This window comes from Capsicum annuum, chromosome 1 (assembly GCF_002878395.1).
Source record: "Capsicum annuum cultivar UCD-10X-F1 chromosome 1, UCD10Xv1.1, whole genome shotgun sequence".
Taxonomy (NCBI): domain Eukaryota; kingdom Viridiplantae; phylum Streptophyta; class Magnoliopsida; order Solanales; family Solanaceae; genus Capsicum; species Capsicum annuum.
In genome coordinates, this window is record NC_061111.1 from 17442887 (window position 1) to 17460894 (window position 18008).

Sequence of the window (18008 nt, forward strand, 5' to 3'; positions counted from 1 at the left end):
AAGGGTCTTGGTACCCAAGTGCATTTGAGTTCTCTTTTCCATCCACAGATAGATGGTCAGGCTGAGAGGACCATCCAGACCTTAGAGAATATGTTGAGAGCGTGTGCTCTTGACTCTAAGGGGAGTTGGGATGAGCATTTACCATTGATAGAGTTTGCTTACAATAACAGTTTTCACTCTATCATTGGCATGGCTCCATTTGAGGCTTTGTATGAGAGGAAATATAGGTCACCCATAGGTTGGTTTGAAGTGGGTGAAGTTGTCGTGAGTGGTCCTGATTCGATCTTTGAGGCTGTGGAAAAAGTCAAAGTGATTAGAGAAAGATTGAAACCCGCACAGAGTCGTCAGAAGTTGTATGCTGATGTGAGGAAAAGAGACCTTGAATTTGAAGTTGGTGACTTGGTGTATTTGAAGATTTCACCCATAAAGGGAGTGAAGAGATTCGGGAAGAAAGGGAAACTTAGTCCCTGTTATGTTGGCCCCTATAGAGTTCTTAGCCGTGTTGGTAAGGTAGCGTATGAGGTTGAGTTGCCTTCAGAGTTATCTTTCGTTCACTCTGTCTTCCATGTCTCCATGCTTAGGAAACACGTTGGTGATTGTGTTGTTGTAGATCCTTTCGAAAATCCTGATGTGCAAGATAGTCTTTCTTTTAAGGAAGTTCCTGTTAAGATTTTAGATCACCAAGTCCGAAGACTAAGGAACAAATAAGTTCCCTTGGTCAAGATGTTGTGGCAAAACTAATCTGTTGAAGGTGTAACTTGGAAAACCGAGATGGATATGCGATCCAAGTATCTGCACCTATTTTCCGCAAGCCCCGATCAAGCTGAAGGTACTATTTTTCTCTAAATCATTTCTTTTCTATGTAGAGTTGCAGTAGTTCAGCAGTTATTTTATACTATTCAGCTGTGATTTCATGAGCTATGCACTCCTCGTTATGTCCGAAATGTAGAATGAAATAGAGGCAAGATTAGCAAGTTGCTTCAGCTGTGTAACCTTCATTTTCTCTTTACTCTTAGTATACCCAGCGTCATTCAAGGACGAATGTCCCCAAGGGGTAGATATTGTAATGCCCCGCACTTTTCTAAGCTAGAAAGCAAACCGTTGTTCGTACCTGCGAAACCCCCAATTCTGTATGCCATATTTGGGCATATAAATTACCAAGAGTACCCTAGTTTTAAGAGATCTTATGATGTGTTAAGTTTGGTTATATGAGTCACTTAAGGTAGTACAAGCTAAGAGTTTCGAAATCCATCAAGTTTTAGGGTTTGAATTCATAAGGGTCAACTTTGAATGAGCATAACTTTATAAATATGTGGTATTTCTACATATTTATACCCACCAACTTATAGAGAATCAAAGTAGCTTTCCAACGATACTAATTTCATCAAAATCCGACACCCGAGCAAGGAGTTATGGCTTTACAAAGTAGAGTACGTCGCCTAACCAATCGCACATGGCTACTGGAATAGGTGTGCGATAAGCAATGCGGCGCATACCTAAATATGTGCGATAAGCAATGCAGCGCATACCTAAATGTGTACGATAAGCAATGCGGTGATACCTAAATGTGTGCGATAAGCAATGCGGCGCATACCTAAATATGTGCGATAAGCAATGCGGCGCATACATAAATGTATGCGATAAGCAATGCGGTGCATACTTAAATTTCAGGTAGTAAAAACACTCTGTTTTGAGTTATTTTGAGGACATTTAAGTCTTTTGGCACTCCTTACACATCCCAAAACCTAACCTTATGAATTTAATAGAATATAAACACATCATAACCCTATTATCAATCTAAGTTCATCATCCAAGAGCACTAAAGGAGAAAAACAACTAGGGTTGCACAATCAACATTGAGGGTCCAATCTTTCAACGAATTCGTTACCATAAAGGTATGTAGGGTTTTCAACAAGAACATCCTTTCGTTCTTGTGCCCAAAAATTTGTATTATTTTACGAAGATACATGATTTTACTTGTTTAATTATGAATTTGAGATGGAAACTATTATCCTATATTCTTGTTCAAGAAACTATGATATTTTTGTGATGTCTTAAAGATAAATTTCTTGGGTTTTGATGTTAATATCATGTTTCAAGTTGAATTTCTAGATTTTCATATGAGTTAACTTGTTTGCTATACAAAGTATGAATCTTGAAATGTTTTGCTCATGTGTTGATATATGGGATTTAAACCTTCTTTGAGATTATGATATTTGGTGAAGCAATGTATTATACACACCTTGATATTTGAATGATTTTACCTTTTGGTCTTGAAAGAGTTATTTTTGAACTCGAATGAGAAAATAAATCCACATGTTGGAAATCCACATGTTGATTTATTATGAAAAAGCGGTAGCATGATTGCTCCCGATATGAATTGTTGAATTGTGTTGTTGTGGATTTTCTTTTGAAATGATCTGAGCTCAGTTCGGAAGTAATCTTTAGCACCGAGTGGGAGGTATAGCTGTGATTGGTACTTTCCTAGAACTACGTTCCCCCGTAGGATGTGAGCCTAAGGTTGATTGATATAGTGATCACTAGTGAACAAAAGATTAAGGTGCTACTCCGATGGCAAGGATAGGAAGCTCTCCCCAATGTGGGTTGGACGTTGGACTCCATGTAGCTCACATGGATTATGTTGGTTGTAAGAGACTCCCAGTGTGTGTGTGTATTCTTCTGATTGAGAAGGAAAATATAATAGTTTGAAAGTGTGAGTTGAGAAAGTTATCGTTTTTGAAGAATTTGATGAATATTTCTATATCTTAAAGAGAATTGTTATGAAAGCTACTCGTTTTGATGACTTGAAAATGATTATGAAAGTGATTGGGATTTACTATGATGACTCACATGTTTTTACCAATGTGTTTTACTCTATGGTGATTATGATGATTTTATTTCGAGCTATGTGAGTCTCTTATTACAGCATGCATATTTTCCTATGAATATTTGTGATATAGGACTTTTATGAAAACTTGCATACACCCTCATATACTTGGTCTATGTTCCATGGTACTGACCCATGTATTCGTATGTGGGCTACATTTTTCCTATAATGTAGGTCCAGGTGCTCATTCCCAGGCTTGACGTAATTCTCCGAGCACATTGGTCTACATTTTCTGCAGTGGTGAGTCCTCATGGTTCGAGGACTGGTTATTTCAGATTTCACTCTTTTATTTTGAGTTATCATTTTATTCTCTGATTTTAGGGTCAGTTGGGGTCTGTACCAATGGCTCGGTGTTATACAGTTTAGTAGAGGCTTGTCAGACTAGATAGTTAGATTGATCAGTCTTATAGAGAGGTCGTATTTTGTTACTTTCCGCATCTCTTTCGTCTTGAATTATGATATTATGGAGAATATCTTGATGTTTGATTATAGTAATCTTGTCGATGAGTGTTGAATGGTATGAAAACAGCTCAAAGGGTTAGCTTGGGGCTACTTGTAGCCTTAAGCACCGTGTGATGCTTCGGGACCCGTTTTCGGGGCGTTACAAAAACGTAATAAACTCTTACATTTTACGTCTTTTTCTGACACAACATAAGAATTGCTTACGTTTTACACATTTATTTTTAAAACGTAAGAAATTCTTACGTTTTTATAAAAGTCAACTCCGTTAGTTGACCGTTAACCAAAAAGTGAAAAACGCAATAAATTATTACGTTTAGCCTATTTTGGTAACTTTTTAAATAGGTGGCCTATTTTGATCACTTTTTTACTTCCGTGGCTTATTTTAGTTTCGAGTTCGTAAATGTGAGTCTACGTATGTGTATATATAACAAGGTTTTTTGTGTGTACTATTCTACTAGGTCCACCTAAATTATCAAATTACTTTACTACTATATAAAAGAGCGAGTAGCAGCTCTTGGAAGCAGGCAGCTGATGGTCGACGTGTCTGCTTCTAGATGTCTGCTTACTCCGTGATTTTACTATATCACTCCTAATTAATTATTATATGATATTTATGTATTAGAAAATTAATAAAATTTAATTTTTAAAAAAATAAAATAGATATTTATGACATGTTCGTTTCAGCTGTTTCAACCGTAATTTTTCTATATCGACCCTAAGTAATTATTATAAGTCATCTAAGTACTAAAACGTTAATAATATTTAATAAAAAAATTAAAATAAACATAAAATGATAAATTAACTCCTGATGTTTTAAATTAATTTGACAACTTATATGAGGCCCACATAAAAAAATTTCACAAGTTTTTTTATAACAAATTTTGTTATATCATTTCTAATTAAGTATTATGAGTCATTCAAGACATGCCAATTTTGTTACTTCAATCGTGATATTTGATTGACTGTCGAAATTATATCAGTGTCGCTTAAATTGAAATAGAAAAAAAATTATAAATCACAATAATTATAAAATTAAATTACTTTTAAAATATAAATTGACAATCAATATCAAAAAAATTTGAACAAGAAGAGTATTATAAATTACAATAACAAACAGCTTAAAATAATAAATTATGATGTCGAAAAAGTATTATAAATTATAATAGTTAATAGCTTAAAAATAATATATATTGGGCCCAAGCTGGCACGGGCATTCGGTACCTATTTTGTTTATAGGGGAAAAAAGGTGTATAGCAATCATTAGATAGGAAATTACAACTTATAACATAACTTTTATTTTTTCAAGTTAGCAAATCTTATAAAAAAATAAAAATAAAAATATTTTTTTCTTCTTTTAATTAAAACAAAATACCAATTTTATATATGAAAAAAAAAGATTCTTATATTCCAAAAATAGGGATGTCAGTTATTGTCAGATCTCTCCATCACCTTAAATATTTCAATAAATGATTTTCATATAATTAATTACCATCTTAAATGTATTTACCATAAACATATTTTTGTTCTCATCTTTGAATTTTCATATGTTTTTACTTAACGTGATTTTCATCTTTGAATTTTATATTTCCGTTTAATCAATGAAATTTGAATACAATTAGAGCAAATAAACTTAATATAGTTTTTATGGGGGGAGATGGAATGTAACGGTATGTTAATTGTTAAGGTCGTTTTGCAGAAAAAAAAAAAAGATTGTGGTCGTTTAAGTGTTGAAATTGATTGGTGTTAACGGTATGCTAATTGTTAACATTCATATGATACATTTTTGGGACTAAACTGGCACACATACAAATTTCATACAAATCATCAAAAAGTGCACTTTATGATCATTCAAATTTCATACATTTTCGAGACTAAACTGCACTTTAAGCTGTTGCATCTTCAAAAAAGTGTCCGAACGGAGAATTTTCAAATCTTTCAAAGTGCTCCTTTTTCCATCTTAACATAAGATCATCGAAAACATCAACCTTAATGTACAATGCCCAATGACTATATGTTTTTCACTCCTACATATATTTACAAATACAAAAATAAGAACGTAAAAATACAACAATATTTAGCTTTTGATAGTTGGAAGACGATCTGTTGATTGTTGCAACAAATATATTGTGTTTTTTTGGAAAGAAGATGCTTATTATCTGAAGAAGATGAATATTATATGAAACCCGTTTTTTTAATCTTATATTTTCAATGGAAAAGTATGAATATTATCTGAGTAAGTTAATGGAGACATAATTATATTAGAATGGAGAAAGAGAATAAAGTTTTGAAGGTTAGAGTATTTGAATGAAGAGAGAGGTGATTCAGATACTTTTTCGGAACATTAATTTGATTTATACTTAATCTTCTTTGAATAAAGTTATCTGATAAAAGTGTGCAATCTTTTAAATAAAAAATAATATATATTTACCATAATTATCAATACACAATTTAAGGGGATATTGATTACAACCCTATAACTATGGAACTGATTTTATCTTATATAATTAAAAACGAATTTTGAAAATACAATTAAAATAATATATCTTTTAATAAGTTGCTATATCTTGTAACTAAATTGCTATTATTGCAATTATCTAAAAGTGTTGCTAAAATTTATTATTTTAGATCTAATAATACTATAGGGGATAATTTTCTCCTGTGTATATACAACGAGGGGGACAAGGAGGCCTATAGTTTGTTTGATCAAGTTTTTTGAGATCAAAAGTGGCTTTTTTAACGTTTATTTTTTAAAAATTGGGTGTTTGATCAAATTTTTTGAGAGAAAAAAGAGTTTTTGAGAAGCAACAAAAATTATTTTTCATATATTTAAAAGAGTTGTTTTCTTCAAAAATGCATTTAAAAAGCATTTGAGAGGAAAAATACATTTAGAAGTATTTTTAAATAGTGTGATCAAGTGCTCAATAGTGTTGATTTTCTTAAAAAACTTATTGACAAAACATAAACGGCTTCTTATTAATATTTTTTTTATAAGCACTTTCTAAAATAAATTGATTTTTATGGCTCGATGAGTATCATGGTCCGCCTAAATATAGGGACATTAGTTCTAACCTTGCAATCATAATTACATGCTTTGCACTTTATTACCAAAAAGTTTATTAGGTGATTATTTTTTAATGATTATCTTGGTTGAATTCCAAGAATATTTGGAAAACAATAAAACTAGTCCCTCTATCCAATAATATTTGTACATTTTAATAAAAATATGAGTAATATTTATCCAATTTGAAAAATTATTGAATTAGTTACATATTTTTATCTATCTATTTTTGCTATTAAATATTATTCATTATCAATACAATTTTTATAGCGTTAAATTTATTATATATAATCAAAATGTTAATAAAATTACTTCTATTATTTATTATTTCTTAATTAGTGTGTCAAATCAATAATGGACATGTATTATTAGATGGAGGAAGTACTAAAAACTATTGTATGAATTAGTTCTTTTAGCAACTCATTAACGATAGACTACCATGAAATTCTATTAGTTATTAAGTGATTTGGTGATGAACTAGCAACAAAACTCATAGGCCATATCTAATTATAATATATATAAATACAAAGAGGTACAAGAAGAACTTGTTGGAAAATAAATATATAGCAACTCAACAAAGTTATCATATACTATTGTTAAGAGGATTTATATATTCCAGTTGGCATATAATGTTGTATGACTTATTGAATGTGCAAATCTGATGCTACTAGTTTAAGGGGCAGAGCAGCTGAAAAATTATACTACTTTTTATTATATGGTTTAATTAACTATCTTTTACGTATATATTGTATCCTAGATGTTTGATTAAAAGATTGAGAGATTAACTTGACTACCATACATGGCTAACTACTACAAATTGTGTTTAGGAATTGAATATTCTATTTCCTGCCTTAAAAGAGTGCACGTATATATATTGGATGGAGGAATTGATATTCTTTTGATTTTAAATACATGAAAAAAAAATGGTGATCTCAAATAGCGACTTGTAGTTGTTTTGTATAGATTATTGAGTATCATTTTTGAATATCATGTGATAAAGGGAATTCATTAATTAATGATTATTACACCTAATTGCATATATAAAAGTCATGGGGCGTGTGCGTTTTGCTTAGTGATTACGATATAACATCTTTATATATGGACCCTGGTAAATTAAAATAGGCGGCTTTCAATGAAGATATTTTGTTTTCGTGTAATGTATTGACCATATGTCGATTGCGACCATTACTAACCCCAAAAATTATTTTTAATTAATCAATTAAGGAGACATTTAGGGTGGGCAAGGGAAGTTGCTATGAAGTAGAATCGACAATATGGGTCAGGCCCATTGAACCGGTTCGATTCAACCTATAATTTGATAGGATTTGGCTATGGTTTTTACAACCTATTTAAGAATAGGGCTTTTTAGCCCGTCCGTATAAGCCCATTGGCCCGTGAGGCTTGAGCAATATAGATTGGGCTGGCCTATGGGCCAAACAAAAAATAATTAAAAAATAGAATAGAGTACTAAGAATTAAAAAAAGGATCCAAATTCAAAGTCTATTTGGACCATCATAAATATTTAAATCTTAAATATGTTTATAAAATATATAAATAATTAAAATATTAAATTTATTAAGGAATCAAATATGTTTGATAAAGATAATTTGGCGATATTGAACACACTATAACTCATAAGTGCCATGAGATTTATTTATTTTTGAGTTTATTTTCACTTTTAATGACTAAATATTGACATTTCTTTGTATTTTATTGTGATCAATTAAAAAAAAATAGCTTAATATTATTATTTAGCTAGTTATATTGTTACTCATTAACAGTTTCATTTATTTTTTAACATCTCTATTTGGATTGAATTTGGAGTTAAAAGTTATTTAATTTCACAGATTATTTAAATTTTTTTTATAAATTTGAAACTTGATTAACAAGAAGTAACTTCTTGTAATATTATATTTTACGTATTTATGTAATTAACAATTTAAAATTTAAATTAAGATAAGAGAAAATACTCAATTACCTCCCTGAACTATACTCAAAAAGGTTATGACACACCTCAACTTAAAGGGGATCCTATTACCTCCCTGAACTAATTAAAAGTGTAATTTTGACACCCTTTGTGCATACGTGGCACACACGTGTGCCTACATGGACACTTCAGTGTGTTGTGCCACGTATGTGCCTCATAAGCACTAAGGGTGTCAAAATTACACTTTTAATTAGTTTAGGGGGTAATAAAACCCCCTTTAAGTTGAGGTGTGACATAACCTTTTTGGATATAGTTCAAGAGGGTAATTGAGTATTGTCTCTTAAGATTATAAAAATAATATATTTTAAAAAATGGACTAGTCTGTAGGGATCCACGGCCCCAATATGATGGGCTGGGCTTGCTATTTTTTGGCCTGTTATGTTGATGAACCAATCCGACTTGGTCCGTCAAATTCCAAAGTCCTTGTGGACTAGTCCGAATGGGCTGAGTCGGCCCGTATTAACAGCTCTATATGATAGTAAACACTCCCCACTTTTAATTTTAAGGTGGATTTGATTATTAAAGGAGCAAAATGAATGGAAAGTTTCTAAGAGCAATTAAAAAAAACAAATAGAAAAAAAAAAGACATTTACAACACCGTGGAAGGAAAGTAGTAGTCTTGGAATTTTTTTATTTTTTTTTTGCTTATTTTTGTAGTGTTCGACACGTAATAAAAAATATAATCTTAAAAATATTTATATATAATCAAGATAAATACTATAAGAGGTGAAAGTAGATGTAAAGTTATGGGGTGTGGGGTTGAGGCTATGGGATAGAAGAATACAATTAATGTTAAATGATAGGACTTAGGTGTATTATAAAAATTATGTTTCTTATTTTTATTTTCTTAATAAGAAATAAAAAATTTGTTGTCTTAAAGAAAATATTCTCCAAAACTCGTAACCAGCTCAAAAGTATTTTCCTATGTACCAAATGCCCATACTGTTGATTAGTAATTTTAGTTTTTAAATTGAGCGTGTGAAAATTATTTAAACTGTGATTATGAAATAAATTTAAAAAATCAATATTGAAAGTCGGGTTTGACTGTTAAATCTTAATTAGTCACTATCATTATTCATTTGAGCTCTAATTGATATGAAAATCACTTTTCTGACTAATCTAATTTCTAATTAATTATTAAGTGGAAAAAGCATAACTTGTTTTCCATCATTTCTCGTCGTTTCAAGATCTCCCTCTTGAGTGAGTATAGAGATAATAAACAAATAAATAATAATTTTATCTAGTTTCAGATATTAATCATTTTGATAAATTAAATATAATTTTAAAAATCTTTGATATTTTAAGAAAAATAATTACTTTTTTATCAAATTTATCTTTGTTATTCCGGTTAGCGGAATCTGAGCAAAATAAAATTTAAAGAGATTAAAAAGAAAAAGTTAAATGAATTAAATGATTTTATAGTTAAGACGGTGAAGAGTACTCTCACATCCATGGTTTAACGGATGAACGATCTCTTTATATGGTCCCGAACAATCCTTTTCCTCGCAAATCAGCTTTTATTATTGAGTTAGACATAATAAGGTTCATTTATTTTAGATATTAGAGCATGATTCATCTCAATTTTTGTTTCACGATGTTGGATGCTTATAGTGAAATTATCTATATTTCAGGTGTTCGCCCCACATTAGTGATTAAGGAATGGATGATCTCTTTATATAGTTTTAGACAATTCTCGCTCTCAGAAATTAACCTTAAAAATTAAGTTAAAGATTCATTTCTTAACAACACACTATCAAATATTTCCAAGCAGATTTTATCTAAATTTCTTCATTTCAAGTTTCTCAGCTATCTGATCAACATTTTCTTCCACAAAAGAACTATGTTTAATATTTTTGAGAAATCCCCCACTATAATCTCAATTGAACAGGAGAAGATTTCTGACACCTCTGATAAATAATTGGGCTTAACTAAACGTGAAGAAAAATTCTAACGGCCGCATGTAGTAGCCAATGACATCTCTCATGGGTCTATTCAAATTTGGCAAACATTCATATATCTCGTAAATTTATATACTAGTAGATTTTATTTAAATATTTTGTTATGATAAAATATTTTTATGTGACAATTCCAACAGTAAAGTTTGAAAAAGTTTTTAAAACATGTTCTCAAACATCAACTATGTATATAAAGTAATTATTCAAATATGTCATATCTTTTAATTATACATATCAACCTCACTAATTCATAAAATATCATACTTGTTTCAATTGATGTTAACGTGTGTAATTAAAGAAGAAGACATACATATTTTATTAACTTATTTATGTTAGTGCTTGTGAAGTAATACCTGCAGAAACTATTCAAAAATATGAGCCGGAAATGACTAATAAGTATATTTTATCCTATGTTCACGTGCTAAATTAAACATGTCACAATTACTTGATTGCTACATAAAATTTACTGTAACAAGTTTAAGAAAATATCAATGTATTCTATCTTTAAATTCTGCTCTCCCCTTGTCACCTTTCGTTGTAGTGGATTGACTAGTGCATAACATTATCAAGTAGTGGGAAAAATATCTACTTCCGATCCTCTCAACGTTGTAGTCACTAAAACCACTCAAAGAAAAATGAAAAGTGAAAGATGAAAAATACAAGAAGAAAGTAAAGCAACTCTTTTTTGCAACATTTCTCATTTCTCTTCTTTCACTTTCATTCACTGATAAAAAGGAGGCAGATTTTAAGCACGTGGATTTGTGGGGACATTTATCTGAATTTCATTCATATATTCCAAGCCTTCCATTTAAAAACGTGTAATTATTAATTTTTTGTCATGCACATGTCCTTGTTGTAAATGATCTTTGCATATATTTTTAGGGCCCTTTTTTTGGACGGTATTTTCACTACAACCTCACTTTCCCTGTCCCATTGTTACTATTGAGGCTCAAGAATGGATTTTTGAAGTAGCAACTCGTAAAGTTATTGTTTTCATTTGATCAGGAGGTGACGAATTTAAGTTATGGTGGAAACAGTCTCTTGCAGAATGCACAATAAGGTTAATCGTTATTTTCCTCTCCTTCTTTGTACTCCATGCATAGATGCATAGTAGCAATCACGGAGTCAGGATTTTCACTGAGAGGGTTAGCAAGTGAACATACGAACTAACAGGAGGGATTCGACATATACTATATATATATATATAAATAATTTTAACTATGTATATTATATATATAGTATAATTTTTCGTCGAAGGGGGTTCGAATGAACCCCCATTACTAAGTGTAGCTCAACCACTGCAAGCAAAAGTTTTAGTACACCAAATTGCCTTTTTGTTTTATTTGACACTCATCAAATGTTGGATATGTAAGCATGGTAGTATATAGTTTTCTTTATCGTCATGCATTTAGAAATTTTTTCTTGCATTATATTATTCAATCTAAATATCAAAACTGACAACATTTGAAACAGAAAAGAGACATATTTCTTGAAACAATTTTTTTTAAAATAGCAAGTCAAATAAATTAGAATGGAGAGTGTTTTCTGTGACTTAAGTTGCTTGAACACTCTTTCTTTTTGTATTTTCTTTGGAAATAATGAAAACGGTAAAAGTACATTACGGTTACAGCAGCTCAGAAGCATATAGTAGTATTTAATTTCAAGAATTCCAAGAATAGTGAAAAATGCCTCAACAATTGAGAGAGTACATACATACAATGACATATAAGTGACAAAAACTTTTAAGATAAATACGATGTGTGGCCAAAAGAGAAACCAAAAGTTTTTTATTTTTCAAAGATGTACTAGAATATTAATTGGTTGTCTCATGGCCCCCTCCCTTCCAGCACACTACAATCCACTCACCCAACCAAGATAGACCTCCCAACTACTTTTATATATGTGGGCAGATGTGGTATGCGTGTATATAAATGGTAAATTAAGTAAATGTTTATATATACATTATAGAAAGGGAAAATTACATTAACAGGTTACTTGAAAGTATAACAAGTTATTCCCTTCGTTTCATTTCGTGTTGACCTGATTTGAAGTATGAGGTCAACTTATTATTTTTCGATGAGAATTTGGATATAGGATCTGATGGTCTACACCTGGAGGTGTACTTATTTTTAGTTAAGAGTTGCTTATGTACGAAACAGTTTTCCTAACATTTTCTAATGAAGCAGTAAAACTGTAAGTAAATAACACAATTGTTTTCACGTAGAATCACCTAGCTTAAAAGGTGTAAAAAATTATGATTTGTACATTTACATGATTTAACACCAAACTTCACTAGAACAACTTAAACCTCAACAACAATGGGTTACAAGACTCGTAACTTAGGGGATACCAATTGTAAGGGGTGCAGATAACTTGTGTGGTAAAATAGATCTATTATAAATATAATGGATCTATTTTTATTTGTGCATAGATATTTCTTTAACTTCTCTAAATATTTTTATTTTTATTTTTATTTTGAATTTATTTATGTTAGTTTTATCGATATTCATATCTTGGAGGGTGATTAAATGATAGTTGATTAAATGTTTTGCTATAATATTTTTTAGTTTTTTCTCTTAGTTTTTGTAAGTCTTCTATATTATTTTTAAGATATTCTAAATAATCTATATCTTTTGTTTTAAAATATTCAATTAAATTTATTTTTATAAGGTTTTCTGTTAATCTTATTTCTTCCAGTTCTTGTCTCCAATATTTTAGATATTCGTAGTTTATCATTTTATCCTTCTAAAGTAAATGTATAATAATCTCTTCTATTTGTACTATATTTAATATCTTGTTTGAGGTTATTAATACTACTAACTATTTTTTCTTGTTCTCTTCTTAATGAATTTTTTAAACTATCTAAACTTTTATCTTTGTTTTTTTCTAAATTTTTCAAGGTTTCGTCTATCCATTTTAATTTTTCTATTAGATTTTCCATTATTTCTCTAATTTGTTTTCTATAATTAATTTTTTTACGTAGGTCTTCTTGGTTTTCTCTAATTTTCTTAATATATCCTGACATTTTTAATCTATATAATATTCATTTGAATCTAAATAATATTGATGTTCATAATATATGCGTAAGTTTTCTATATTGTTTAATAATTCTTCCTCTTCATAATCTTGTAACTTTTCCCATATTATTTTCTTTATGTCTATAATTTCTATATCTCTAAGTATATATAAAACAAGTATTTTAATATCATCTGTCATTTAGGCTTGATTAAATGCTTTTTCATAATATTTACTAGTTGTTTGTTTTAGTCTAAATAATTCTTGCATATTTTCATTAAGAAATTCTATATATTTTATATCTTTAGTTTCCATATATTTGTCTAACTTTGTTTTCATTTGTTTTTCTACTAGTTATATGTTTCTCATATCTTTTTCTCAAAATTCTAGATATACATAATTTATCATAGTTGGTGTGTACGTAAGTATTTGTAAGAGTAGTTAGGTAGGTATGGTATGTAATTTACTCTAATCATATAATCTTTACCAAATATTTTTTCTAATATGATTTTTCTTATATCTGTTATTTCTATACTCTAATAACTCCTAACTATACTCAAGTCACTAACTTCCCAAGGTGTGACTACAAGTCTTTGAGTTTCCTAAATTGAAGACAATAAACCTAACACAATTTATAATTCACTGAAACTAAGATTACATAATAATTACAATACTGTAGCCAAGTTCAATAATGTGTTCAACAATGAAGATTAAGACACCTTATATTAGTAATAGAAACAGGTTCAACAATTCATATTCAAGTAGAACACTGCCAAGTCAATTTGTTGATTGTTTTTTTGCTTTGTAAGTGCGTGAGTAATTCTAAATCACGCTTCTTCTATTTGAACACAACACTTCAAAGACTTCTTCATCTCAATCTCCTTCTTCTATTGGGCCTGAGATGTCCCTCATTTCCACCTATTGGGGCTATTTTCACTACTAAAAATTAGTCCTATGACAACGGTTCGAAAACCATTGCGATAGATAAAAAAATCGTTGTGATAGAGCTACCGCAACGGTTCAGCAGGCTTTGCGTATGTGAGCATTGGGATAGGTCTATCACAACGGTTACGACAACTGTTGCAATAGATGAACCTACTGCAATGTTTTTTCTAACCTCCTATTGCGACGCTTTGTTTCGTCTATAGCAACGGTTAATAACTGTTGCAATAGAGTTTATTGCAACGATGGGAAAGCGTTGCAATAACCCTATTGCAACAATTTTCGGATATCTATTGCAACACTTATTGGTCTTTTGCAACGACTTTTAACTATCTATTGCAACGCTTTTTGACACCTATTGCAACGATAAATATATATATATATATACATATATATTTATATATATAAGTAGAGAGAGAGAATTACGTTAATACATTTATATATATATACATAACACAACAAAATCTTTTATTAATATAATAATCCAAATTAAAATTTTATGCAACTATATAAATTAGTATTACATATATAATAAATTATAATACACAATGATATACACATCACAAAAAAAATCTTTACAACAAGCTAGTAATGTAAATCCAAAAGCAGCAAGTCTTGGACCTTCTCGTAACCTTCTTCACTGAACAACAACACTAGAAGTATCCATGCCTCCTGCAAAATACTGCTTTAATGCTTCGTATACTCCAAACATAACAGAATTTTCTAGAACTTCTCGTGCGGCGCAATCTGCATTTTATGAGTTTAGTCGGCCAGGCAAGAAATGATGCAACAGTTCCAACAATAATGGCTATTTGTATGCCTCGTATTGTTTTTCAGGCAAACACTATGGAAGGCCCTACTGCAGTTGTTATTTTCACATATACAATCAGTGCTATTTCAACTTCTATCACTAAGTTCTTCATCTAGATTGACATCACCAAGTCAATGCCAACCACAGGTTTCTGCTATATTGGTGAATAATTATCTCAGGTAAACAAGGATGATTAGTATAAGAATCACTTAATGTACCGATTCTTGAATGCCCGTTATGGTAGAATATTCATGTGGGACTTTCTCAGAGTTTACACGTGCAATACATGTTCTTTCTATTTCTCCAAGTAAAGTGCTTCCAATCGCAATGCCTATTGTGTAGATGAGATTGTACTCTAAAAACTACGAATTTTAAAGAACAAGCAATAATATTCAACAAGCTCTAAACACGTTCTACATACTATAAGTTGAAGAGTTTTAACGTCACCTTGGTTACATTAGGATGGTCAAGTTTATGACACGCTGAACTCTTTGAGTAAACGCTGCCCGTAGTGATACTATTTCAGCTTCCATTCGGTGGCCCTCTTCCCCCAGTCCAGTAGTTTAACTGAGTATCACAAAATAAATTACATGTAAACTAAATGTTACAGAATAAAAAGTGAGAGATTATTGCATTAATTGGAGAGACCATATTACGTTCCATCTGGTGAGGTCAAGTGATACATATGGAAAGCATGGCCTAACAAGTATTCTTCTGGGACACCAACCATCTCAACTTGTTGCATGGGATCTCATATTAGTTGTACCTGATAGAATATTCATGAGGATAACTAGAATATTTTCTGCTAGGGATATGAGAATATATACTATACCTTTTAAAATGCAAGTTATACAGAAGAAATCAATTTCAAGGCTTGACAACAAATTGAATCTCTAATATGCTCCAACTCCATTTTAATATTAATCTTTATATCATTCATTTGTCTTTCTCTTTTCCTCCTAAAAACTCAAAGACGGCTAAAAATATATTAGACTTTTTATCTTTTGTTTCATTCTCTTTCCCTTCTCCACTTGAAAAATAGTTTGAAAATACTCAATAACTTGCAGTTTGTACCACCACTTAACATGGCTAAAGTTAAAACACAACAAATTATTTTTGGCAGTTATTTCCACTCTACTTAGCTCCAACCTAGACCTGAAACTCCATCTATAACCTCGAATTCAGATGTTTCACTTCAGAGCTGTGACACATAAGAACTTACACAGATCAATATAGTCAAGCTTTTTCTCTACGTTATTCTTTACCGGTCAACTTATTTACACAGGACACTGAAGTTGGGCGTATTTAAAACTAATCAAATTGTGCAGGCAAAAATGAACTCATGTTCGTAAAGGTATGGAAGAATATGATCAAGTACATAAAGAGTTCACTATTTAGTGAAAAGGATTAAGTCCGGACGAAATAAACTAGTAAACTGAAAGAAGAAAATTAGGAACGGGAAGATATGGAAAAACCATGATAAACTAATATTTTTTCATTATTGAATAAGCAAAGCAGTAGATTCACCTCATCCATATTAAAAGAAATGCCTAGTTTCTTAAAGTAAGAGATAACAGCCTTTGCAGTTCCAGAAGCGTCCAATTTACTCACTTGATGGGACTCCATCACCTTATAATTTGATACAGAGGGTCAAAATGAGTAAAAGAAAATCTATCCATTGCAGATAACCAGTTCACAGAAAGTATGAAACTAGAACAAACTCAGTGAACCTTTAGTCATAAGAGGTCATATATGGATAACTTCAATATCAAATTTGCATTGAAAAGATATTATATATTTATGTTCAAACCTCAAATTATCCAAATTTCAAAAGGACCTCATGGATTCTCAAGGTAATAGCATTTCACAGAAGTATCCTTACGTAAATTCCAAACTAGTTTGAGGTTCAGTATTTATCATCATTACAGAATGTAGCATACAGATAGTCATGCACTTTCAGAAATAAGCTAAGCTTCTACCATTACCATATGAGATGCCACTCAACTTAAGGGGAAAGACTAACCTCATAACCCAGCTGGATGAGCAGGAGTTGCAACAATAATATTCTGCTCCTTCTCTGATAAAACTTGTTCAACATCAATAATAGAAAAATCAATAGTGCAGTATTGATAGTTAGAAGGGAAAGGGGGCAATAAAAATGATCGATAAGAATTATTCATAACAATCATACTAGCAATATTGTCAAGAGAATGTCCATAACTGTGCCCTTGGCTAGCAGATTTAGTGCATTAGTTTCCAAAATATCATATTTGAGATGAAGATCAGGCACTGTATAGCCACAATCATCAGTTGTAACATCATCTCAAACCTCTTGATCAGTTGAAATGTCAATTAAGACATCAGTATTTATGAAACATCTAGAGTTAAGACTTCCAACCCTGCATTGAAAGGAAAGAAGTTAAATTTCAGTGACAAACCATGATTTTTTTGGATAAAGATGACAATCAACTATTCTTATCATGATTGACAACAACTCCATAAAATAGGGGGTGGGGGTGGGGGTGGGGGTAATCAATATCACTCAGCTTCATAAAAGTAAGGTAAACCAGTTATCAATACATAATAGTGCAAGGACATATATCTCACCTATTTATGTGGAGAAGTAACCTAGCAGTAATTCTATGAATATGATCTACAAGGTCCGGTACAATATTCACCTATGAAAGACAAGAAAGAAACATTTATTCACTTAATTGTTCTAACGTTAATGTAGTCAATGAAACAACACCACAAAGATTGCATGCCCTTGATCAACTCTGACATAGTCAACAACATTTCATCACTTCAGCACATACAAATACATTGAAGAACCAACTAAACACTTTCTTATGTACCCTTTCTATTTATTTGTACATTAAATGGTACCATAT

The 18008-nt window shown here is 30.8% G+C and overlaps 1 long non-coding RNA gene across 2 annotated transcripts; it reads right to left on the reverse strand.

Annotated features, from left to right (window-relative positions):
• Window positions 1-14795: 14795 nt before the first annotated feature.
• On the reverse strand, window positions 14796-16745 carry LOC124886429. Of its 2 annotated transcripts, XR_007043598.1 has the most exons (3): window positions 16645-16745; window positions 15774-15883; window positions 14796-15684 (listed from the first exon to the last, which is right to left on the reverse strand). It is a non-coding gene; the product is annotated as an uncharacterized LOC124886429 (long non-coding RNA). The 2 variants fall into 2 exon arrangements; XR_007043594.1 differs by lacking the exon at window positions 16645-16745 and having other exon boundaries at window positions 15774-16629.
• Between the last annotated feature and the right edge of the window lie 1263 nt (window positions 16746-18008).